The sequence below is a fragment of the Balaenoptera acutorostrata genome, chromosome 1, assembly GCF_949987535.1.
Source record: "Balaenoptera acutorostrata chromosome 1, mBalAcu1.1, whole genome shotgun sequence".
In the NCBI taxonomy this organism is placed as follows: Eukaryota; Metazoa; Chordata; class Mammalia; order Artiodactyla; family Balaenopteridae; genus Balaenoptera; species Balaenoptera acutorostrata.
Genome location: NC_080064.1, coordinates 1,088,872 through 1,114,850, shown reverse-complemented (window position 1 = coordinate 1,114,850; position 25,979 = coordinate 1,088,872). Strand labels below are relative to the sequence as shown.

Here is a 25,979-nt window from a genome sequence, read left to right as displayed (position 1 = left end):
ACAGCTCGGTTCAGCTCCAGCCCAGTGTGCCATATCGTGCCAAGTCTCTCATCTCGAAAAGGAAAGTGAGGAACCCCGATTTTATGTGAACTCTCCTGTTTTTAAAATTGACAACTAATCCGAACTTCAACCGGCTTGGCCCAAACCAGGGGAGGCAGCCTGGCGCGCCGTCCGGGCCACCGAGCAGCGCTGGTCTCCTCCGCCACGGCCCGGGTGCCCCAGCGACCCTCCGCTCGCGGCCTCGGCCTCGGCCAGCGCGCGAATCCCGGCGGCGACCACCGGAGTAGCGCGCCCGCGCCTTCCTCCCGCGCTCGGGGCGCAAGTGGCCGCCTCGGCCGCACTGCGCTTGCGCGGGGGCGCGCCGCCGGACCGAGCCATCGCGCGAGCGGGGAAGGGGGGCGCGGGCACCCCCACACCGCGATGGAGCCGTCCGTTGCCATGGAGCTGCCCGCGCCAAACGGCGCAGCCAGCCGCAGCCGCAGCCGCAGCCGAGCAGCTTCTCCGCCCGGAGCCCGCGCCGTTCGGACCCCGGCGGGTCCGCTGAGAGGTGGGTCCGTTGGCCCCGGAGCCCGGGGCTGGGTCGGGGGCTTTGGCCGCCCCCCCAGGCACAAATCAGCGCCTTCATCGTGGACGTTCTGCCCGAGAAATAAGTGCTAGTGCGGGGGGTGGGGGTCGCCCCTGGCCGGTCTCAGGGACCCCAGGGTGCCGTGCAGCTTCGGTTCCGAGCTCTGCTCCGGCTCCGCGCGGACGTTGCGATGTTGTCTTTGCACATCTAGGACACCGTTGAGCAAAACTCGAGGGGTCAGCCCGGCTGGTAAGAAGAGGGGACTCTGAGGGTCCGGGCAGAGGAAAGGAATTCCGAGGTCATCTCAGTTAGGTTTTTAATGGTTACCTGTTTCTGGAAACCTCTATTATTTGTCCCCCGTAAATGCATACTCGTTTTACATGCTCACATTATGTATCTGGCAAACACTCCTTGACCATCTGCCGTGAGCCAAGTACTGAAGTAGGTGATGGGAGGACCGGCTCTGGTACCCACAGTCCAAAGAATTACCTGATAGGTTATCCCTGCAGACGGATGGCGAGTACACTCACAGGTACAGCTGAAGGACTGGTTATAAAGCCAACATCACTAGTCACTACCCAAGTCCAGAAATAGAACCTGGTCAGCACCCCATGTCAACCTACCTCTCCCTTGCCCCACGCAGACCCTTCCCCGGTGACCATAGGCTGACTTTCTGATTCTAATTTCCTTGATTTTCTTTAGTTTTACCGCTTGTAAACAATATAATTGTTTCACCTGTTTTTAAACCTTATATAAATGGGAAAATGCTGTATATATTCTTTTTTAATTTTTGAAACAATCCCAAATATATGTAAAAGTTGCAAGTTCAGCATAAAAAACTTGTTTCCTGGAGCAGTTGGGGATAAGTTGCCTGCGTGATGCTCTGTCACCTCCAAATACTTTCGTGTGCATTTCCTACACATAAGGACAGTCTCCAGCATAACCACACACGACCATCAAAGATCCCATAAAGTCACAAACCCAAAAGGGTCCAGTCTGGGATCCCCCACTGCACTGAGCAGTCATCGTGGTTCTTTAGTCTCCTTCAGTCCAGAACATTCATCAGGCTTTCCTTGGCTTCGTGACCCTGACACTTTTGAAGGTTTAGGCCAGTGGCTTTGTAGAAAGCCCCTCTGTTTGGGTTTGTCTGATGTTTCCTTGTGATCAGATTCCCATTATGCGTCTTTGGCAGGGAAGTCACAGAAGTGACACCACATGTCACTCTCTGCTCGTTCCATCCTGTCAGGTGGCTCACAGTGGTCCATTTGTCACATTAGTGACGAGTTTGCTTTGATCACTTGATGAAGGTGGTGTCTGCCAGCATCTCGCCTGGGAAGTTACCTTGCCCTTTGTAATTGATGAGTATTTTGCTGGGCAGTACTTTGAGGCTCTGAAGCTATGTCATCCCTCCCAGGCTTGAGCCAGTGGCACACACAGTGGACACCTACCCCCTCTCCCCGCCCCCTGCTTGGGCTCTCATACCCGACACTGGACTGGCTGCTTTCCTCCACTCAGGCTCTGTCACCCAGTCTGGGCCACTGTGGACCCTGTTTCATAGGCCCACCTGGGGCAGAAGGGGAAGAGGGAAAAGCACCTGTGCTTGTGTCTTCCTCCCTCTCAGTTGTGTGTAAGAGACTCATCCACGCTGCTGCACGAGCTGTGGGTCACTCACCTCCATCACCACCTAGCTCGCCACAGTGTGGATCTCACAGTTGTTCTGCTGCCGATGGCTGTGGGTTGTTTCCGTAGTTACTGCTCTTACGAACACTGCTCTCTAGAATCTCGTTATGGCTCATGGTATTTATGTGTGTTAGGAGTGGAATTGTGTCTCCTCAAAAAAAAAAAAGATATGTTGACATCCTAACCCCCAGTATCTCAGAATATGACCTCATTTGGAAATTGGGTCATTGGGGATGTAATTGGTTAAGACGATGTCATACTGGAGGAAGGTGGGCCCCTCCTCCAATATGACAGACGTCTTTATAAATGGGAATTTGGACGTAGACACGCACACAGGGAGACTGTCACATGGATTGGAATTACGCTGCCACAAGCCCGGGAACCAGAAGCTAGCAGAGAAGTCTGGAATAGATCCTTCCCTAGCACTTCAGTGGGAGTTGGCACCTTGATTTCAGATTTCTGGCCTCCAGAACTATGAGAAAATACTTTTGTGTTCTAAGACAGCCAGTTTGTGATACTTTGTTATGGCATCCCCAGGAAACTAATACAGCATCTAAGTTTCTGTAGGGTAAATGCCTAGGAGAGGAATTGCTGAGTCAGAGGGTGTGGTAGACAGAATAATGGCCCCCAGAGACCGCCATGTCCTGCCCCTTGGAACCCGTGAATGTGTTAGGTTACAGGCACCGGGAATGTAGGTTGTTAGCTGACTCTGAGATGGGAGATTGTGCTGGATTATCCCGGTGAGCCCAGTGCAACTAGAAGGGCCCTCCTAGTGGAAGAGGGAGGTGGAGGAGAGCCAGAAAGAAAGCAGCCCTAGAAAGACCACCTGACATTAGTGGCTTTGAAGTTGCTAAGATGGGCCTTGGCCGAGGCACGTGGGTGACCTCTAGAAACTGGAAAAGGCAAGAAAATGGACCCTCCCCCAGAACCTCCGGAAAGGAGGGCAGCCCTGCCGACACCTTGATTTTAGCCCAGTGGGGCTCATTTCAGACTTATGACCTCCGGAACTGTAAGATAATACATCTGTGTTAAGTCCCTGAGTGTGTGGCAATTTCTTACAGCAGCAATAGGATACCAGTGCAGAGGGCGTGTATATATTTAACTTTACGACACAATGCTGAACTCTTTTCAAAGCACCTGTCCCAGTTTTCACTCCCACCGTTAGGGCGTGCGCCTTCCCACTGCTTTGTGTCCTTGGTGGCACCTGGTATACTCAGGCTCGTAATGTGTTGCCAAGTCTGATGGCTGTGTAATAATAGTATGTGGCTTTACTCTGCATTTCCCTGATTACAAATGAGGTTGAGCAACTTTTTTTGGTTTATCACCAAGAAACAGTTCATCATCTAGCCAGGACTCTGTTAAGAGTTACAGGGAGCACTGTTAATAGCGCCAGGAAAACAGGCATGAATCAGGCCATTTGAACGTCCTTTATTGTAACCTGCCTGTCACAGTCTTGCCATTTTGCTGTTGGGCTGCCCGTCTTCTCTGTTGAGCCGTGGATGTCCCTTACATGTCTTGATGGTAAACCTTTTGGGAAATGTGTTGCATTTATCTTCTAATCTGTAGTTTTTCTTAAACTCTCCTTAGGGTGTCATCTGAACCAAAGTTTGTTTTTTGTTTTTTAAAGACATTTTCTCTATACTTTTTAAAATATTTATTTATTTATTTATTATTTTTGGCTGTGTTGGGTCTTCGTTTCTGTGCGAGGGCTTCCTCTAGTTGCGGCGAGTGGGGGTCACTCTTCATCGCGGTGCGCGGGCCTCTCACTGTCGCGGCCTCTCTTGTTGCAGAGCACGGGCTCCAGACGCGCAGGCTCAGTAGTTGTGGCTCACGGGCCCAGTTGCTCCGCGGCATGTGGGATCTTCCCAGACCAGGGCTCGAACCCGTGTCCCCTGCATTAGCAGGCAGATTCTCAACCACTGTGCCACCAGGGAAGCCCTGAACCAAAGTTTTTAAGTGTACGAGACTCTACCAGCTTTTCCTCTTGTGACTTAATGTTTTTGATGTCTTGTTTAAGAAAACCTGAAGGCCTGAAGGCCCCTCCGCCTCCACCGTAGCAGTTTTGCTCTTCACTTGATTTCCGGGGTGGACGCCCAGCTGCTTAGCATGTGGACTGAGATGTCCATTCCCTGCCCGCCGCTTGCACACGCGTGCGCACACTGCCCTGTCGGAGTTTGGGGGGGTTTTAATGCCTCTGTGCAGCAATTTGGAGAGAACTGGCATCCTGGCAACACTGAGTGTCCGTTACGTAACCGTGCATCTCTCCACTGATTTATTTATATTGCTTTTATTTTTTTAGGTTTCTGTTATGGACAATTTCACACTCACCAAGCGGTGGTCCTATGAACCGTCGGGTGCCCAGCCCCCCTTCACTGGTCACCAGAATCGAGTCACCCCTGCTGCTTCTACTGCTTGTCACTTGTAGCGCTTGGCTGATGTATTTTAGAGAAAATCCCAGGTGTCAAAGTTCACCCGTAAACGCTTTAGTACACAACTCTAACGGATAAAGAACTTATTTTTAGCATAGCCACAAATTCATTATCAACCCCAGCCAAGTTAACATTGATTTCTTAATAAAATCTAATACCACTTGGTGTCCATTTTCCCGCATTACCTCAGAAATGTCTTTTACAGTTTCTCGCTTGACTCAGGTTCCAAACAAGAACCCCACCTTGCATGTGGTTGACTTGCCTCTCACGGCTTTTGCATTCAAAACAACCCCCGTTCCCTTTCCCCCCGTGGCATCCATTTGCTGAAGAAACTGGGTCATTGACTCCACTTATTCTTTATTTAGGTCTCATTTCACGTCACCTGACGGGGCTTCATCATTTTCTCATCGGGCGTCTTGCTCCTTTTTTGTTGTATTTATTCCCAAGTACTTCATATTTATTGGTGTAATTGTAAATGATAAGTTTTCCAAATCTTATTTTCTCATTATTTGTTCTGATAAATAGGAATATCATTGATTTTTATTACCGAATTTATATCTAGCAACATTACTAAATTGTCTCAGTAATATTAACAATTTATTTCTATACTCATTTGGCTTTTCTACATGCACAATCGTGTTATCTGAAAACAACTGTCTCCCCTTCCACTCCTCATGCCTTGTATTTCTTAAGGACCTTAGCTCCCCAAACAGGGATCCAACCCGTGCCCCCTGCAGTGGAAGCACGGAGTCTTGACCGCTGGACCGCCAGGGAAGTCTTAATAATATTTATGATTAAGTATGACGTTTCCTGTGGATTATTGTTGGCAGACATTCTTTATCACATTAAAGAAGTCTAATGCCAGTTTGCTACATTTTTAAAAAGTGTAAGTGGGATGTTGAATTTCATCAATGTTTTTTTCTGCATTGAGTCAATTGTATATTTCTCTTCTCTTGTCTGTTCGTGTGGTGAGTTGACTTGATTTCTAACGCTAAGCAAATCCGTCTTCGTGATGTGTCATCCTGTCTACGTGTGGCTGGCTTTAGCCTGGTGACACTTCACCTCAAGACTGAGGCTGGTCTGTGATTTTCCTTTCCCTGTTTTCACTGCCAGGCTCTCGTAGCAAAAGTTAAGTGACTCCACGAAACAAACCAGGGAGTGGACCTTCTGGTTCTTTTTCCTGGAAGAAAGTGTGTGAAACTGGAACATTTTGAACCTCAAATGTTTCATGGAACTTGATAGGGAAGCCTTGGAGCCTAGAGTTTTCTTGGTGGGAACATATTTGACTTTTTTTTTTTTTAATGTTTATTTATTTATTTTTCTTATTAGTCATACTTTATTTTTAAAATTTATTTATTTATGGCTGTGTTGGGTCTTCATTTCTGTGCGAGGGCTTTCTCTAGTTATGGCGAGTGGGGGTCACTCTTCATCGCGGTGTGCGGGCCTCTCACTGTTGCGGCCTCTCTTGTTGCGGAGCACAGGCTCCAGACGCGCAGGCTCAGTAGTTGTGGCTCACGGGCCCAGCTGCTCCGTGGCATGTGGGATCTTCCCAGACCAGGGCTCGAACCCGTGTCTCCTGCATTAGCAGGCAGATTCTCAACCACTGCACCACCAGGGAAGCCCCAGTCATCCATTTTATACACATCAGTATATACATGTCAATCCCAATCTCCCAATTTATCCCAACACCACCTCCGCCGCTTTCCTGCCTTGGTGTCCATATGTTTCTTCTCTACATCTGTGTCTCAATTTCTGCTCTGCACACTGGTTCATCTGTACCATTTTCTAGGTTCCACATATATGCGTTAATATATAATATTTGTTTTTCTCTTTCTGACTTACTTCACTCTGTATGACAGTCTCTAGATGCATCCACGTCTCTACAAATGACCCAATTTCATTCATTTTTATGGCTGAGTAATAATTCCATTGTATATATGTACCACATCTTCTTTATCCATTCATCTGTCGATGGGCATTTAGGTTGCTTCCATGACCTGGCTATTGTAAATAGTGCTGCAGTGAACATTGGGGTGCATGTGTCTTTTTGAATTATGGTTTTCTCTGAGTATATGCCCAGTAGTGGGATTGCTGGGTCATATGGTAATTCTATTTTTAGTTCTTTAAGGAACCTCCATACTGTTCTCCATAGTGGCTGTATCAGTTTACATTCCCATCAACAGTGCAAGAGGGTTCCCTTTTCTCCACACCCTCACCAGCATTTGTTGTTTGTAGATTTTCTGATGATGCCCATTCTAACTGGTGTGAGGTGATACCTTATTGTAGTTTTGATTGGCATTTCTCTAATAATTAGTGATGTTGAGCAGCTTTTCATGTGCTTCTTGGCCATCTGTATGTCTTCTATGGAGAAATGTCTCTTTAGGTCTTCTGCCCATTTTTGGATTGGGTTGTTCGTTTTTTTAAATATTGAGCTGCATGAGCTGTTTATATATTTTGGAGATTAATCCTTTGTCCGATGATTCACTTGCAAATATTTTCTCCCATTCTGAGGGTTGTCTTTTCGTCTTGTTTATGGTTTCTTTTGCTGTGCAAAAGCTTTTAAGTTTCATTAGATCCCATTTGTTTATTTTTGTTTTTATTTCCATTACTCTAGGAGGTGGATCAAAAAAGATCTTGCTGTGATTTATGTCAAAGAGTGTTCTTCCTATGTTTTCCTCTAAGAGTTTTATAGTGCTCAGTCTTACATTTAGGTCTCTAATCCATTTTGAGTTTATTTTTGTGTATGGTGTTAGGGAGTGTTCTAATTTCATTCTTTTACATGTAGCTGTCCAGTTTTCCCAGCACCACTTATTGAAGAGACTGTCTTTTCTCCATTGTATATCCTTGCCTCCTTTGTCATAGATTAGTTGACCATAGGTGCATGGGTTTATCTCTGGGCTTTCTATCCTGTTCCATTGATCTATATTTCTGTTTTTGTGCCAGTACCATATTGTCTTGATTACTGTAGCTTTGTAGTATAGTCTGAAGTCAGGGAGTCTGATTCCACCAGCTCCGTTTTTTTCCCCCAAGACTGCTTTGGCTATTCAGGGTCTTTTGTGACTCCATACATATTTTAAGATTTTTGTTCTAGTTCTGTAAAAAATGCCATTGGTAGTTTGATAGGGATTGCATTGAATCTGTAGATTGCTTTGGGTAGTATAGTCATTTTCACAATATTGATTCTTCCAATCCAAGAACATGGTATATCTCTCCATCTGTTGGTATCATCTTTAATTTCTTTCATCAGTGTCTTATAGTCTTCTGCATACAGGTCTTTGGTCTCCCTAGGTAGGTTTATTCCTAGGTATTTTATTCTTTTTGTTGCAATGGTAAATGGGAGTGTTTCCTTAATTTCTCTTTCAGATTTTTCATCATTAATGTATAGGAATGCAAGAGATTTCTGTGCATTAATTTTGTATCCTGCAACTTTACCAAATTCATTGATTAGCTCTAGTAGTCTTCTGGTGGCATCTTTAGGATTCTCTGTGTATAGTATCATGTCATCTACGAACAGTGACAGTTTTACTTCTTCTTTTCCAATTTGTATTCCTTTTATTTCTTTTTCTTCTCTGACTGCCGTGGCTAGGACTTCCAAAACTATGTTGAATAATAGTGGTGAGAGTGGACATCCTTGTCTTGTTCCTGATCTTAGTGGAAATGGTTTCAGTTTTTCACCATTGAGAATGATGTTTGCTGTGGGTTTGTCGTATATGGCCTTTATTATGTTGAAGTAGGTTCCCTCTATGCCCACCTTCTGGAGAGTTTTTATCATAAATGGGTGTTGAATTTTGTCAAAAGCTTTTTCTGCATCTATTGAGATGATCATATGGTTTTTATTCTTCAATTTGTTAATATGGTGTATCACATTGATTGATTTGTGTATATTGAAGAATCCTTGTATCTCTGGGATAAATCCCACTTGATCATGGTGTATGATCCTTTTAATGTGTTGTTGGATTCTGTTTGCTAGTATTTTGTTGAGCATTTTTGCATCTATATTCATCAGTGATATTGGTCTGTAATTTTCTTTTTTTGTAGTATCTTTGTCTGGTTTTGGTATCAGGGTGATGGTGGCCTCATAGAATGAGTTTGGGAGTGTTCCTTCATCTGCAAATTTTTGGAAGAGTTTGAGAAGGATGGGTGTTAGTGCTTCTCTAAATGTTTGATAGAATTCACCTGTGAAGCCATCTGGTCCTGGACTTTTGTTTGTTGGAAGATTTTTAATCACAGTTTCAATTTCATTATTTGTGATTGGTATGTTCATATTTTCTATTTCTTCCTGGTTCAGTCTTGGAAGGTTATACCTTTCTAAGAATTTGTCCGTTTCTTCCAGGTTGTCCATTTTATTGGCATAGAGTTGCTTGTAGTAGTCTCTTAGGATGCTTTGTATTTCTGCGGTGTCTGTTGTAACCTCTCCTTTTTCATTTCTAATTTTATTGATTTGAGTCCTCTCCCTCTTTTTTCTTGATGAGTCTGGCTAATGGTTTGTCAATTTTGTGTATCTTCTCAAAGAACCAGCTTTTAGTTTTATTGATCTTTGCTATTGTTTTCTTTGTTTCTATTTCATTTATTTCTGCTGTGATCTTTATGATTTCTTTCCTTCTGCTAACTTTGGGTTTTGTTTGTTCTTCTTTCTCTGGTTCCTTTAGGTGCAAGATTAGATTGTTTATTTGAGATTTTTCTTGTTTCTTGAGGTAGGCTTGTATAGCTATAAACTTCCCTCTTAGAACTGCTTTTGCTGCATCCCATAGGTTTTGGATCATTGTGTTTTTTTGTTTTTATTTTTTAAATTTTATTTATTTATTTATTTATGGCTGTGTTGGGTCTTCGTTTCTGTGCGAGGGCTTTCTCTAGTTGCGGCAAGTGGGGGCCACTCTTCATCGTGGTGCGCAGGCCTCTCACTATCACGGCCTCTCTTGTTGCGGAGCACAGGCTCCAGACGCGCAGGCTCAGCAATTGTGGCTCACGGGCCTAGTTGCTCCGCGGCATGTGGGATTTTCCCAGACCAGGGCTCGAACCCGTGTCCCTGCATTAGCAGGCAGATTCTCAACCACTGCGCCACCAGGGAAGCCCTGGATCGTCATTTGTCTCTAGGTATTTTTTGATTTCCTCTTTGATTTCTTCAGTGATCTCTTGGTTATTTAGTAACGTATTGTTTAGCCTCCATGTGTTTGTGTTTTTTACGTTATTTTCCCTGTAATTGATTTCTAATCTCATAGCGTTGTGGTCAGAAAAGATGCTTGATGTGATTTCAATTTTCTTAAATTTACTGAGGCTTGATTTGTGACCCAAGATGTGATCTATCCTGGAGAATGTTCCGTGCACACTTGAGAAGAACGTGTAATCTTCTGTTTTTGGATGGAATGTCCTATAAATATCAATTAAATCTTTCTGGTCTATTGTGTCATTTAAAGCTTGTGTTTCCTTATTAATTTTCTGTTTGGATGACCTGTCCATTGGTGTGAGTGAGGTGTTAAAGTCCCCCACTATTATTGTGTTACTCTCGATTTCCTCTTTTAGAGCTGTTAGCAGTTGCCTTATGTATTGAGGTGCTCCTATGTTGGGTGCATATATATTTATAATTGTTATATCTTCTTAGATTTATCCCTTTATCATTACGTAGTGTCCTTCCTTGTCTCCTGTAACATGCTTTATTTTAAAGTCTATTTTATCTGATATGAGTATTGCTACTCCAGCTTTCTTTTGATTTCCATTTGCATGGAATATCTTTTTCCATCCCCTCACTTTCAGTCTGTATGTGTCCCTAGGTCTGAAGTGGGTCTCTTGTAGACAGCATGTATATGGGTCTTGTTTTTGTATCCATTCAGAAAGCCTGTGTCTTTTGGTTGGAGCGTTTAATCCATTCACGTTTAAGGTAATTATCGATATGTATGTTCCTATGACCATTTTCTTAATTTTGGGGGGTTTGTTTTTGTAGGTCCTTTTCTTCTCTTGTGTTTCCCACTTAGAGAAGTTCCTTTAGCATTTGTTGTAGAGCTGGTTTGGTGGTGCTGAATTCTCTTAGCTTTTGCTTGTCTGTAAAGCTTTTGATTTCTCCATCGAATCTGAATGAGATCCTTGCTGGGTAGAGTAATCTTGGTTGTAGGTTCTTCCCTTTCATCACTTTAAGTATATCATGCCACTCCCTTCTGGTTTGTAGAGTTTCTGCTGAGAAATCAACTGTTAACATTATGGGAGTTCCCTTGTATGTTATTTGTCGTTCTTCCCTTGCTGCTTTCAATAATTTTTCTTTGTCTTTAATTTTTGCCAATTTGATTACTATGTGTCTTGGCGTGTTTCCCCTTGGGTTTATCCTGTATGGGACTTTCTGCGCTTCCTGGACTTGGGTGGCTATTTCCTTTCCCATGTTAGGGAAGTTTTCGACTATAATCTCTTCAAATATTTTCTCGGGTCCTTTCTCTCTCTCTTCTCCTTCTGGGACCCCTATAATGCGAATGTTGTTGTGTTTAATGTTGTCCCAGAGGTCTCTTAGGCTGTCTTCATTTCTTTTCATTCTTTTTTCTTTATTCTGTTCCGCAGCAGTGAATTCCACCATTCTGTCTTCCAGGTCACTTATCCGTTCTTCTGCCTCAGTTATTCTGCTATTGATTCCTTCTAGTGTATTTTTTATTTCAGTTATTGTATTGTTCATCTCTGTTTGTTTGTTCTTTAATTCTTCTAGATCTTTGTTAAACATTTCTTGCATCTTCTCGATCTTTGCCTCCATTCTTTTTCCGAGGTTCTGGATGATCTTCACTATCATTATTCTGAATTCTTTTTCTGGAATGTTGCCTATCTCCATTTCATTTAGTTGTTTTTCTGGGGTTTTATCTTGTTCCTTCATCTGGTACATAGCCCTCTGCCTTTTCATCTTGTCTATCTTTCTGTGAATGTGGTTTTTTTTCCACAGGCTGCAGGATTGTAGTGCTTCTTGCTTCTGCTGTCTGCAGGATTGTAGTTCTTCTTGCTTCTGCTGTCTGCCCTCACTGTAGGTCCTGGTTTCCTCAGCCAGGAAAGGACACAGCGTCTGATAAGATGGAATTAGCACTTGGGTGAAGAAAGCAGTGTATGAGGGGTGATCAACACTCCATCAGAATCATGGCATCATTACATTTGAGCAGTGAAAGTACTCCATTGCTTAATCTCCTTGAGTCTCAATATTCTCACCTCCCAGGCAAATGAAGAGACACTGTGGAATAATGAAGTTTATACTGAAGATAAATTCTTCTCACTCCTGCTGGGCCAGTCACCTGTAACTGCTTATATCACAATCGTTGGTCAGTCAAATCCACAGGGCAATTCTCCTCAAGCAGCAATCAGGGGTCCATGGAAGCTGCTAGTGTTGGAGGGTCTCCTGCAGAGGCGGGGGGTGGCTGTGCCTCACCGTGAGGACAAGGACACTGGCAGCAGCATTTCTGGGAAGTACTCCTTGGTGTGAGCCCTCCCAGAGTCCCCATATTTGACTCTTGATTGAATTTCTTTATGCCTGTGGGAATTTTCAAATTTTCTATTTTTTGTTCTCAAAACAATTTTGGTTAGTAATATTTTTCTAATAATTTGTCCAGTGTCTAAATTTGCAAATTTATTGGTGTAAAGTGTTTCATGACATTTTTACATTTTTTCATGTCTGTAGTATCTATAGTTAGAGACCCTTTTCTTCTTATATGGATGATTTGTTCTTTCTCTTTTTATTTATCAGTTTTATTAGAGATTTGTCAGTTTTATAAATCTTCTAAAAGTACAAACTTTTGGCTTTGAGGAACATCTCTATCACATGTTTGTCTTGCAGCATTAATTTCTAATCTTTTTTGTTTTCTTCCTTCTACTTTCTTTGGGTTTATATCGCAGCTCTTTTTATAACCCCTTGAGTTGGATGTTTAGCACATTAATATTTAGCCTGTCTCGTTCCTGATATGAGCATTTAGGATTACAAATTCACTCTGTTCTACCTTGGCTACACTCAGTTTCATATATGATATTTTCATTATAACTTAGTTAAAAACATTTTATAATTGTCATTATGATTTTTTCTTTGGCCCATGGGTTATTTAGAAGTATGTTTCTTATTTTCAAAAAATAAGGTGAATTCATAGTTTTTGATTTGATTTTTTTCTTCCAGTTTTATTGGAATATAATTGACATACAGCACTGTATAAGTTTAAGGTGCACAGCATAATGATTTGACATACAAACATCATGAACTGATCGCCACAATAAGTTTAGTGAACATCCATCATCTCATAGGTACAAAATTAAAGAAATAGAAAAAAATTCTTCCTCGTGATGAGAACTCTTAGGATTTACTCTCTTAACAACTTTCATATATAACATACAGAGTGTTAATTACATTTATCATGTTGTACATTACATCATTAGTACTTATTTATCTTATAACTGGAAGTTTGTACATTTTTATGCCCTCATCCAATTCCCCCTTCCCCAATCCCCTGCCTCTGGTAACTACAAATCTGACCTCTTTTTCTATGATTTTGTTTGTTTTTGAAATATAATTAGCCTACAACACTATGTTAGTTCCTGTTACACAACATAATAATTCGATATTTCTATACATTTCAAAGTGATCACAGGGTATGTCTCGTTACGATAGGTCACCATACAAAGATACTATATAGTTATTGTTATATTCCCCACACTGTACATTTCATCCCTGTGACTTATTTTTCAGCAGGAAGTTTGTACCTTCCAATCTCTCTTACCTACTTCTCTCCCCCTCTCATCCCCACCCCCTCTGGCAACCACCTGTTTGTTCTCTGTATCTATGACTCTGTTTCTGTTTTATGATGTTTGTTCATTTGTTTTGTTTTTTTAGTTTCTAAATATAAGTGAAATCATACATTATTTGTCTTTCTCTATCTCACTTATTTCACTTAGCATAATACCCTCAAGGTCCATCCGTATTTTTGCAGATGACAAGATTTCATTCTTTTTATGGCTGAGTAGTACTCCATTGTGTATATATACCACATCTTCTTTATCCATTCACCTGTTGATGGGCACTTATGTTGCTTACATATCTTGGCTATTGTAAATAGTACTGTAATGAATATAAGGGTGCATATATCTTTTCTAATTAGTGTTTTGGGGTTTTTTTCCTTGATAAATACCCAGGAGTAAAATTGATGGATCATATGGTAGTTCTATTTTTAATTTTTTGAGTAATTTCTATACTGTTTTCCACAGCGGCTGCACCAATTTACATTCCCACTAGCAGTGCAGGAAGGTCCCCTTTCCTCCGTATTCGGCCAGCATTTGTATATCTTCTTTGGAAAAATACCTATTCAGATCCTCTGCCCAGTTTTTAATCAGGTTTTTCAGTTTGTCGATGTTGAGTTGTATGAGTTCGTATATATTTTGGATATTAACCACTTATTGGATATATTTGCAAATATCATCTGCCATTCAGTAGATGGCCTTTTTTAAAATTTATTAATTAATTTATTTATTTATTTTGGGCTGCGTTGGGTCTTCGTTGCTGCGCGCAGGCTTTCTCTAGTTGCGGCAAGCAGGGGCTACTCTTTGTTGTGGTGCGCGGGCTTCTCATTGTTGTGGAGCATGGGCTCTAGGCGCGTGGGCTTCGGTAGTTGTGGCACATGAGCTCAGTACTTGTGGCTCATGGGCTCTAGAGTACAGGCTCAGTAGTTGTGGTGTATGGGTTTAGTTGCTCCGTGGCATGTGGGATCTTCCTGGACCAGGGCTCGGACCCGTGTCCCCTGCCTTGGCAGGCGGATTCTTAACCACTGTACCACCAGGGAAGTCCCTGGCCTTTTTGTTTTGATAATAGTTTTCTTCGCTGCACAAAAGCTTTTTGGTTTGATATAGTCCCATCTGTGTATTTTTGCTTTTGTTTCCCTTGCATGAAGAGACAAATCCAAAAATTATTACTAAGTTCAGTGTCAAAGATCTTACTGCCTATATTTTCTTCTAGAATTTTTACAGTTTGTGGTCTTACATTTAAGCCTTCAATCCATTTTTTTTAAATTAATTAATTAATTTATTTTTGGGCTGTGTTGGGTCTTCATTGCTGCGTGCGGGCTTTCTCTAGTTGTGGCAAGCGGGGGCTACTCTTTGTTGTGGAACACAGGCTCTAGACATGTGGGCTTCAGTAGTTGTGGCGTGCGGACTCAGTAGCTGTGGCGTGTGGGCTCAGTAGTTGTGGCTTGCGGGCTCTAGAGCTCAGGCTAAGTAGTTGTGATGCACAGGCTTAGTTGCTTTGCGGCATGTGGGATCTTCCTGGACCAAGGCTCAAACCCACATCCCCTGCATTGGCAAGCGGATTCTTAATCACTGCGCCACCAGGGAAGTCACGTTTAATCCATTTTGAATTTATTCTTATATATGGTATGAGAGAGTAGTCCAGTTCCATTCTTTTGCATGTAGCTGTTCAGTTTTCCAAAAACCATGTATTGAAGAGGCTGTCTTTTCCCCATTGTATATTCTTGCCTCATTTGTTGTAGATTAATTTCCCATATAAGTGTGGGTTTATTTCTGGGCTTTCTATTCTGTTCTATTGACCTATGTGTCTATTTTTGTGCCAGTACCATACTGTTTTCATTACTGGAGGTTTGGAGTATAGTTTAAAATCAGGAAGTGTGTTTCCTCCAGCTTCGGAGATTGCTTCGGCTATTTGGGGTCTTTTCTGTTTCTATACATATTTTAAAAATATTTAAATTGAAAAGTGCCATTGGTATTTTGATAGGGATTACATTGAATCTGTAGATTGCCTTGGGTAGTATAGTCATTTTAACAATATTAATTCTTCCAATCCATGAGCACAGTATATCTTTCCATCTGTTTGTGTCGTCTTTAATTTCTTTCTTCAGTGTCTTATAGTTTTCTGAGTACATGTCTTTTACTTACTTAGTTAGTTTTAGTCCTGGGTGTTTTAGTCTTTTTTGATGGGATTGTAAATGGGATTGTTTTCTTAATTTCTCCTTCTGATAGTTTGTTGTTAGTGTATATAAATGCAACAGATTTCTGTGTATTAACTTTGTATCCTGCAATTTTACTAAATTCACTGATGAGTTCTAGTAGTTTTTTGGTGGCATCTTTAGGATTTTCTATGTATAATATCATGTCATCTGTGAACAGTGACAGTTTTACTTCTTCCTTTCCAATTCGGATCCTTTTTTTTTCTTTTTCTTGTCTGAGTGCTGTGGCTAGGACTTCCAAAACTATGTTGAATAAAAATGGTGAGAGTGGACATCCTTGTCTTGTTCCTGATCTTAGAGGAAATGCTTTCAGCTTTTCACCATTGAGAATGATGTTAGCTGTGGGTTTGTCATAAATGGCCTTTATTATGTTGAGGTATGTTTCCTCTATACCCACTTTGTTGAGTGTTTTTATCATAAATGGAAATAGAATTTTGTCAAAAGCTTTTTCCTGCATCTATTGAGATGATCATATGATTTTTTAATTTAATTTAATTAATTTATTTTTTTCTGGCTGCATTAGGTCTTTGTTGCTGCATGCAGGCTTTCTCTAGTTACAGCGAGCGGGGCTACTCTTCGTTTTGGTGCATGGGCTTCTCATTGCGGTGGCTTCTCTTGTTGCGGAGCACAGGCTCTAGGCACGTGGGCTTCAGTAGTTGTGGCATGCAGGCTCTAGAGTGCAGGCTCAGTAGTTGTGGTGCATGGGCTTAGTTGCTCCGAGGCATGTGGGATCTTCCCGGACCAGGGTTCGAACCCGTGTCCCCTGCATTGGCAGGTGAATTCTTAACCACTGCACCACCAGGGAAGTCCCGATCATAGGATTTTTATTCCTCAATTTGTTAATGTCATGTATCACATTGATTGATTTGTGGATATTGAAACATCCTTGCATCCCTGGTATAAATCCCACTTTATCATAGTGTATGATCCTCTTAATGTATTGTTGGATTCAGTTTAATAATATTTTATTGAGGATTTTTGCGTGTATGTTCATCAGTGATATTGGCCTACAATTTTCTTTTTTTGTGATATTGTTGTCTGGTTTTAGTATCAGGGTGATGCTGGCCTTGTAGAATGAGTTCAGAAGCATTCCTTTCTCTGCAAATTTCTGGAATAGTTTGAGAAGGCTAGGTGTTCACTTTTCTCTAAATGTTTGGTAGAATTCACCTGTGAAGCCATCTGGTCCTGGACTTCTGTTTGTTGGGAGTTTTTTTAAAAATAATTTTTTGTGGTAATCTCTTATGATCCTTTGTATATCTGTGGTGTCAGTTGTAACTTCTTTTTTTTAATTTAATTTTTATTTTATATTGGAGTATAGTTGATTTACAATATTGTGTTAGTTTCAGCTGTACAACAAAGTGATTCAAATATACATATACATATATCCATTCCTTTTCAGACTCTTTTCCCATATAGATTACTACAGAATATTGAGTAGAGTTCCCTGTACTATACAGTAGGTCATTGTTGATTGTCTATTGTATATATAGTAGTGTGTATATGTTAATCCCAAACTCCTCATTTATCCCTCCCCCCACCTTTCCCCTTTGGTAACCTTGAGTTTGTTTTTGAAGTCTGTGAGTCTGCTTCTATTTTGTAAATAAGTTCATTTGTACCATTTTTTTTTTAGATTCCACATGTAAGTGATATCATATGACATTTGTCTTTGTCTGACTTACTTCACTTAGTATGATAATCTCTATGTCCTTCCATGTTGCTGCAAATGGCATTATTTCATTCCTTTTTATGGCTGAGTAATATTCCATTGTATATATGTACCACATCTTCTTTTCCCATTCATATGTTGATGGACATTTAGGTTGCTTCCACATCTTGGCTATTTTAAACAGTGCTGCAATGAACATTGGGGGGTGCATGTATCTTTTCATATTATGGTTTTCTCCAGATATATGCCCAGGAGTGGGATTGCTGGGCCGTATGGTAGTTCTATTTTTAGTTTTTTATGGAACCTCCATACTGTTCTCCATAGTGGTTGTACCAATTTACATTGCCACCTACAGTGCAGGAGGGTTCACTTTTCTCCACACCCTCTCCAGCATTTATTGTTTGTAGACTTTCTGATGATGGCCATTCTAACTGGTGTGAGGTGATAACCTCATTGTAGTTTTGATTTGCATTTCTCTAATACTTAGCGATGTCAAGCGTCTTTTCATGTGCTTTTTGGCCATCTATATGTCTTCTTTGGAGAGATGTCTATTTAGAGCTTCTGTCCATTTTTTGATTAGGTTGTTTGTTTTTTTGATATTGAGCTGCATGAGCTGTTTGTATATTTTAGAGATTAATCCCTTGTCGGTCACTTCATTTGCAAATATTTTCTCCCATTCTCTGGCTTGTCTTTTCATTTTGTTTGTGATTTCCTTTGTTGTGCAAAAGCTTCGAAGTTTAACTAGGTCCCATTTGTTTATTTCATTTTTATTTTCATTACTCTAGGAGGTGGAAGCAAAAAGATAATTGCTACAATTTATGTCAAAGGGTGTCCTGCCTATGTTTTCCTCTAAGAGTTTTATAGTATCTGGTCTTACATTTAGGTGTTTAATCCATTTTTTTTTTTTTCCACACACACACACTGTATTTTATTTTTACAAGAGATAAATAGACTGACACCAAGCATTGTACATGGATGACCACAACAAAAGCAACAATGATTGCAATTACCAAACCTGAAACACACTCATACTATGTCATAATATTGACATTCAGTCCAGTAATCCTCCACTGTAACAGCTCCTTTACTTTGCAGTGAAAATTGATTTGTATATTCTTTTCCTCTGAGTCCTTGTGGGATTTTTTTTTTTTAATTCAGACAGAAAGTCACAAAAATTATACTCATCCTCATCAGTTCACTCAGTCCCATGTAATTAATTTCTTTTTTTTTTCATCTTGATCTTTTGTTAGCACTTTTATGAGTTCATCAGTTTTTCATTAGAGTTCTGAAAATGCTTATTCATTCAGTTCAGCAGTACAGTCAGTTACCAGAAACCTGTACTTGTCAGAGTCTTTTCCATGAATTTCTTGAAGATGAAACCCTTTTATAGGAACATATTTGCAAAATCATCAGAGTACACCCAGAACTGTCTGTAAATGACAAAAGACTTAAAAATGACCATGGTTAAAGATTTGATGAAAGTTCATAATAATGCAGTTGACAAGAAAATTAGTTATTTCTGAGATATACATTTTAAAGTAATAACTAGGATTATTACTTATAACATTATACCAGAACATATAAGATTTTTAGACGTTTCCTGTAATGTCTGAAACATTTATATTAACATATTTCCATACATATTTCCATACAAATACAAATATAAGATTTTTAGAAATTTCATGTAATGTCTGAAACATTTATATTAACATATTTCCATACATATTTCCATACAAATACAAATATAAGATTTTTAGAAATTTCATGTAATGTCTGAAACATTTATATTAACATATTTCCATACATATTTCCATACAACTACAAATATAAGATTTTTAGAAATTTCATGTAATGTCTGAAACATTTATATTAACATATTTCCATACAAATAACCCAATGAAAGTTTAGTATTAGTTGTTTTGTTTGTTTTTTTATACTGCAGGTTCTTATTAGGCATCAGTTTTATACACATCAGTGTATACATGTCAATCCCAATCGCCCAATTCAGCACACCACCATCCCCACCTCATTGCAGTTTTCCCCCCTTGGTGTCCATATGTCCATTCTCTACATCTGTGTCTCAACTTCTGCCCTGCAATCTGGCTCATCTGTACCATTTTTCTAGGTTCCACATACATGCATTAATATACGATATTTGTTTTTCTCTTTCTGACTTACTTCACTCTGTATGACAGTCTCTAGATCCATCCACTTCTCAACAAATGGCTCAATTTCGTTCCTTTTTATGGCTGAGTAATATTCCATTGTATATATGTACCACAACTTCTTTATCCATTCGTCTGTTGATGGGCATTTAGGTTGCTTCCATGACCTGGCTATTGTAAATAGTGCTGCAATGAACATTCGGGTGCACGTGTCTTTTTGAATTACGGTTTTCTCTGGGTATATGCCCAGTAGTGGGATTGCTGGGTCATATGGTAATTCTATTTTTAGTTTTTTAAGGAACCTCCATATTGTTCTCCATAGTGGCTGTATCAATTTACATTCCCACCAACAGTGCAAGAGGGTTCCCTTTTCTCCACACCCTCTCCAGCATTTGTTGTTTGTAGATTTTCTGATGATGCCCATTCTAACAGGAGTGAGGTGATACCTCATTGTAGTTTTGATTTGCATTTCTCTAATAATTAGTGATGTTGAGCATCTTTTCATGTGCTTCGTGGCCGTCTGTATGTCTTCTTTGGAGAAATGTCTATTTAGGTCTTCTGCCCATTTTTGGATTGGGGTGTTTGTTTCTTTGATATTGAGCTGAATGAGCTGTTTATATATTTTGGAGATTAATCCTTTGTCCGTTGATTCATTTGCAAATATTTTCTCCCATTCTGAGGGTTGTCTTTTCGTCTTGTTTATGGTTTCCTTTGCTGTGCAAAAGCTTTGAAGTTTCATTAGGTCCCACTTGTTTATTTCTGTTTTTATTTCCATTACTCTAGGAGGTGGATCGAAAAAGATCTTGCTGTGATTTATGTCAAAGAGTGTTCTTCCTATGTTTTCCTCTAAGAGTTTTATAGTGTCCAGTCTTACATTTAGGTCTCTAATCCATTTTGAGTTTATTTTTGTGTATGGTGTTAGGGAGTATTCTAATTTCATTCTTTTACATGTGGCTGTCCAGTTTTCCCAGCACCACTTATTGAAGAGACTGTCTTTTCTCCATTGTATATCTTTGCCTCCTTTGTCATAGATTAGTTGACCATAGGTGCGTGGGTTAATCTCTGGGCTTTCTATCTTGTTCCATTGATCTATGTTTCTGTTTTTGTGCCAGTACCATATTGTCTTGATTACTGTAGCTTTGTAGTATAGTCTGAAGTCAGGGAGTCTGATTCCTCCAGCTCCATTTTTTTGCCTCAAGACTGCTTTGGCTATTCGGGGTCTTTTGTGTCTCCATACAAATTTTAAGATGATTTGTTCTAGCTCCGTAAAAAATGCCATTGGTAATTTGATAGGGATTGCATTGAATCTGTAGATTGCTTTGGGTAGTATACTCATTTTCACAATGTTGATTCTTCCAATCCAAGAACATGGTATATCTCTCCATCTGTTGGTATCATCTTTAATTTCTTTCATCAGTGTCTTATAGTTTTCTGCATACAGGTCTTTTGTCTCCCTAGGTAGGTTTATTCCTAGGTATTTTATTCTTTTTGTTGCAATGGTAAATGGGAGTGTTTCCATAATTTCTCTTTCAGATTTTTCATCATTAGTGTATAGGAATGCAAGAGATTTCTGTGCATTAATTTTGTAACCTGCAACTTTACCATATTCATTAATTAGCTCTAGCAGTTTTCTGGTGGCAGTTTTAGGATTCTCTATGTATAGTATCATGTCATCCGCAAACAGTGACAGTTTTACTTCTTCTTTTCCAATTTGTATTCCTTTTATTTCTTTTTCTTCTCTGATTGCCGTGGCTAGGACTTCCAGAACTATGTTGAATAATAGTGGTGAGAGTGGACATCCTTGTCTCGTTCCTGATCTTAGAGGAAATGCTTTCAGTTTTTCACCATTGAGAATGATGTTTGCTGTGGGTTTGTCATATATGGCCTTTATTATGTTGAGGTAGGTTCCCTCTATGCCCACTTTCTGGAGAGTTTTTATCAGAAATGGGTGTTGAATTTTGTCAAAAGCTTTTTCTGCATCTATTGAGATGATCATATGGTTTTTATTCTTCAATTTGTTAATATGGTGTATCACATTGATTGATTTGCGTATATTGAAGAATCCTTGCATCCCTGGGATAAATCCCACTTGATCGTGGTGTATGATCCTTTTAATGTGTTGTTGGATTCTGTTTGCTAGTATTTTGTTGAGGATTTTTGCATCTATATTCATCAGTGATATTGGTCTGTAATTTTCTTTTTTTGTAGTGTCTTTGTCTGGTTTTGGTATCAGGGTGATGGTGGCCTCATAGAATGAGTTTGGGAGTGTTCCTTCTTCTGCAATTTTTTGGAAGAGTTTGAGAAGGATGGGTGTTAGCTCTTCTCTAAATGTTTGATAGAATTCACCTGTGAAGCCATCTGGTCCTGGACTTTTGTTTGTTGGAAGATTTTTAATCACAGTTTCAATTTCATTACTTGTGATTGGTCTGTTGATATTTTCTGTTTCTTCCTTATTCAGTCTTGGAAGGTTATACCTTTCTAAGAATTTGTCCATTTCTTCCAGGTTGTCCATTTTATTGGCATAAAGTTGCTTGTAGTAGTCTCTTAGGATGTTTTGTATTTCTGCGGTGTCTGTTGTAACTTCTCCTTTTTCGTTTCTGATTTTATTGATTTGAGTCCTCTCCCTCTTTTTCTTGATGAGTCTGGCTAATGGCTTATCAATTTTGTTTATCTTCTCAAAGAACCAACTTTTAGTTTTATTGATCTTTGCTATTGTTTTCTTTGTTTCTATTTCATTTATTTCTGCTCTGATCTTTATGATTTCTTTCCTTCTGCTAACTTTGGGTTTTGTTTGTTCTTCTTTCTCTAGTTTCTTTAGGTGTAAGGTTAGATTGTTTACTTGAGATTTTTCTTGTTTCTTTAGGTAGGCTTGTATAGCTATAAACTTCCCTCTTAGAACCGCTTTTGCTGCATCCCATAGGTTTTGGGTCGTCGTGTTTTCATTGTCATTTGTCTCTAGGTATTTTTTTATTTCCTGTTTGATTTCTTCAGTGATCTCTTGGTTATTTAGTAACGTATTGTTTAGCCTCCATGTGTTTGTCTTTTTTACGTTTTTTTCCCTGTAATTCATTTCTAATCTCATAGCGTTGTGGTCAGAAAAGATGCTTGATATGATTTCAATTTTCTTAAATTTACTGAGGCTTGATTTGTGACCCAAGATGTGATCTATCCTGGAGAATGTTCCGTGCGCACTTGAGAAGAACGTGTAATCTGCCGTTTTTGGATGGAATGTCCTATATATATCAATTAAATCTATCTGGTCTATTGTGTCATTTAAAGCTTGTGTTTCCTTATTTATTTTCATTTTGGATGATCTGTCCATTGGTGTAAGTGAGGTGTTAAAGTCCCCCACTATTATTGTGTTACTGTCGATTTCCTCTTTTATAGCTGTTAGCAGTTGCCTTATGTATTGAGGTGCTCCTATGTTGGGTGCATATATATTTATAATTGTTATATCTTCTTCTTGGATTGATCCCTGGATCATTATGTAGTGTCCTTCCTTGTCTCTTGTAACATTCTTTATTTTAAAGTCTATTTTATCTGATATGAGTATAGCTACTCCAGCTTTCTTTTGATTTCCATTTGCATGGAATATCTTTTTCCATCCCCTCACTTTCAGTCTGTATGTGTCCCTAGGTCTGAAGTGGGTCTCTTGTAGACAGCATATATATGGGTCTTGTTTTTGTATCCATTCAGCCAGTCTATGTCTTTTGGTTGGGGCATTTAATCCATTCACATTTAAGGTAATTATCGATATGTATGTTCCTATGACCATTTTCTTAATTGTTTTGGGTTTGTTTTTGTAGGTCCTTTTCTTCTCTTGTGTTTCCCACTTAGAGAAGTTCCTTTAGCATTTGTTGTAGAGCTGGTTTGGTGGTGCTGAATTCTCTTAGCTTTTGCTTGTCTGTAAAGCTTTTGATTTCTCCATCGAATCTGAATGAGATCCTTGCCGGGTAGAGTAATCTTGGTTGTAGGTTCTTCCCTTTCATCACTTTAAGTATATCATGCCACTCCCTTCTGGCTTGCAGAGTTTCTGCTGAGAAATCAGCTGTTAACCTTATGGGAGTTCCCTTGTATGTTATTTGTCGTTTTTCCCTTGCTGCTTTCAGTAATTTTTCTTTGTCTTTAATTTTTGCCACTTTGATTACTATGTGTCTCGGCGTGTTTCTCCTTGGGTTTATTCTGTATGGGACTCTCTGCGCTTCCTGGACTTGGGTGGCTATTTCCTTTCCCATGTTAGGGAAGTTTTCGACTATAATCTCTTCAAATATTTTCTCTGGTCCTTTCTCTCTCTCTTCTCCTTCTGGGACCCCTATAATGCGAATGTTGTTGCGTTTAATGTTGTCCCAGAGGTCTCTTAGGCTGTCTTCATTTCTTTTCATTCTTTTTTCTTTAGTCTGTTCTGCAGCAGTGAATTCCACCATTCTGTCTTCCAGGTCACTTATCCGTTCTTCTGCCTCAGTTATTCTGCTATTGATTCCTTCTAGTGTAGTTTTCATTTCAGTTATTGTATTGGTCATCTCTGTTTGTTTGTTCTTTAATTCTTCTAGGTCTTTGTTAATCATTTCTTGCATCTTCTCAATCTTTGCCTCCATTCTTATTCCGAGGTCCTGGATCATCTTCACTATCATTATTCTGAATTCTTTTTCTGGAAGGTTGCCTATCTCCACTTCATTTAGTTGTTTTTCTGGGTTTTTTTCTTGTTCCTTCATCTGGTACATAGCCCTCTGCCTTTTCATCTTCTCTGTCTTTCTGTAACTGTGGTTTTTGGACCACAGGCTGCAGGATTGTAGTTTTTCTTGCTTCTGTTGTCTGCCCTCTGGTGGTTGAGGCTATCTAAGAGGCTTGATGGGAGGCTCTGGTGGTGGGTAGAGCTCTTAATCCATTTTGAGTGTATTTTTGTGTATGGTATTAGAGAATGTTCTAATTTCATTATTTTACATGTAGCTGTTCAGTTTTCCCAGCACCACTTATTAAAGAGACTGTCTTTTCTGCATGGTATATTTTTGCCTCCTTTGTTGTAGAGTAATTGACTGTAAGCGTGTGGACTTATTTCTGGGCTTTCTGTCCTGTTCTATTGATCTATATTTCTGGTTGTGACTTCTTTTTCACTTCTGATTTTCTAGATTTGGGCCCTCTCTCTTTTTCTCTTCATGAGTTGGGCTAAAGGTTTATCAATTTTGTTTATCTTTTCAAAGAACCAGCTCTTAGTTTCATTGATCTTTCTGATTGTTTTTTAAAGTCTCTATTTAATTTATTTCTGCTCTGATCTTTATGATTTCTTTCCTTCTACTAACTTTGAGTTTTGTTTGTTCTGCGTTCTCTACTTAGGGTTAGGCTTTAGGTATACGGTTAGGTTGTTTATCTGAGATTTTTCTTGTTTCCTGAGGTGAGCTTGTATTGCTATAAACTTCCTTTTTAGAACTGCTTTTGCTGCATCCCACAGATTTTGGATTATTTGCTTTTCATTTTCATTTGTGTCAGGTATTCTTTTTTTTTTTTTTTGATAATTTTCTTTATTTTTTTTTTTTTAATTTTTATTTATTTATTTATTTATTTATGGCTGTGTTGGGTCTTCGTTTCTGTGCGAGGGCTTTCTCTAGTTGTGGCAAGCGGGGGCCACTCTTCATTGCGGTGCGCGGGCCTCTCACTATCGCGGCCTCTCTTGTTGCGGAGCACAGGCTCCACATGCGCAAGCTCAGTAATTGTGGCTCACGGGCCCAGCTGCTCTGCAGCATGTGGGATCTTCCCAGACCAGGGCTCGAACCCGTGTCCCCTGCATTGGCAGGCAGATTCTCAACCACTGCGCCACCAGGGAAGCCCCCAGGTATTCTTTTAATTTCTTCTTTGATTTCTTTAGTGATCCATTGGTTGCTTGGTAGCATATTGTTTAGCCTCCACATGTTTGTGTTTCTTGCAGTTTTTTTCTTGTAGTTGATTTTTAGTCTCATAGCATTGTGATCATAAAAGACGCCTAATATGATTTCAGTTTTCTTAAATTTATTGAGACTTGTTTTGTGGCCTAGCATGTGATCTGTCCTGGAGAATGTTTCATGTATACTTGAAAAGAATGTGTATTTGCTGTTTTGGGATGGAATGTTCTAGATAGATCAATTAAGTTCATTTGGTCTAATGTGTCATTTAAGGCCAGTGTTTCCTTATTGATTTTCTGTCTAGATAATCTGTCCATTGATGTAAATGGCCTGGGAGTCCTGAAGTAGGAGTATCAGCCCACTGGTGGGTAGGGCCAGGGTCCAGGAGGTCCTGTGGCTGGTGCTGCCCGCTAGTGGGTGACGCTGGTCCTGGGGCTGGTGCTGGGCAGTGGTGAGCGGGACTGGGTCCTGGGCCCTCAGGTGGACAGCGCGAGGTCCTGGGGCGGCTGTGGGCTCAGGGGGTCTTAAGGCAGCCAGCCTACTGGCAGGTGGGGCTATGCCCCTGCCCAGCTAGCTGCTTGGCCTGAGGCATCCCCGTACTGGTGCCTACAGGCTGGTATGCAGGGCAGGTCCTGGCACTAATAAGCCAGAG

At 40.2% G+C, this 25,979-nt stretch overlaps 1 protein-coding gene across 1 annotated transcript in view; it reads left to right on the top strand.

The window, feature by feature from the left end:
* Positions 1 to 475: 475 nt before the first annotated feature.
* The window catches only part of CFAP74 (cilia and flagella associated protein 74), an 88,080-nt gene continuing 62,576 nt past the window's right edge, over positions 476 to 25,979 (top strand). Inside the window, exon 1 of the mRNA XM_057558042.1 lies at positions 476 to 547. The gene's annotated coding sequence lies outside the window, so the exon portion shown is untranslated. The remainder of the gene's footprint in view (positions 548 to 25,979) is intronic.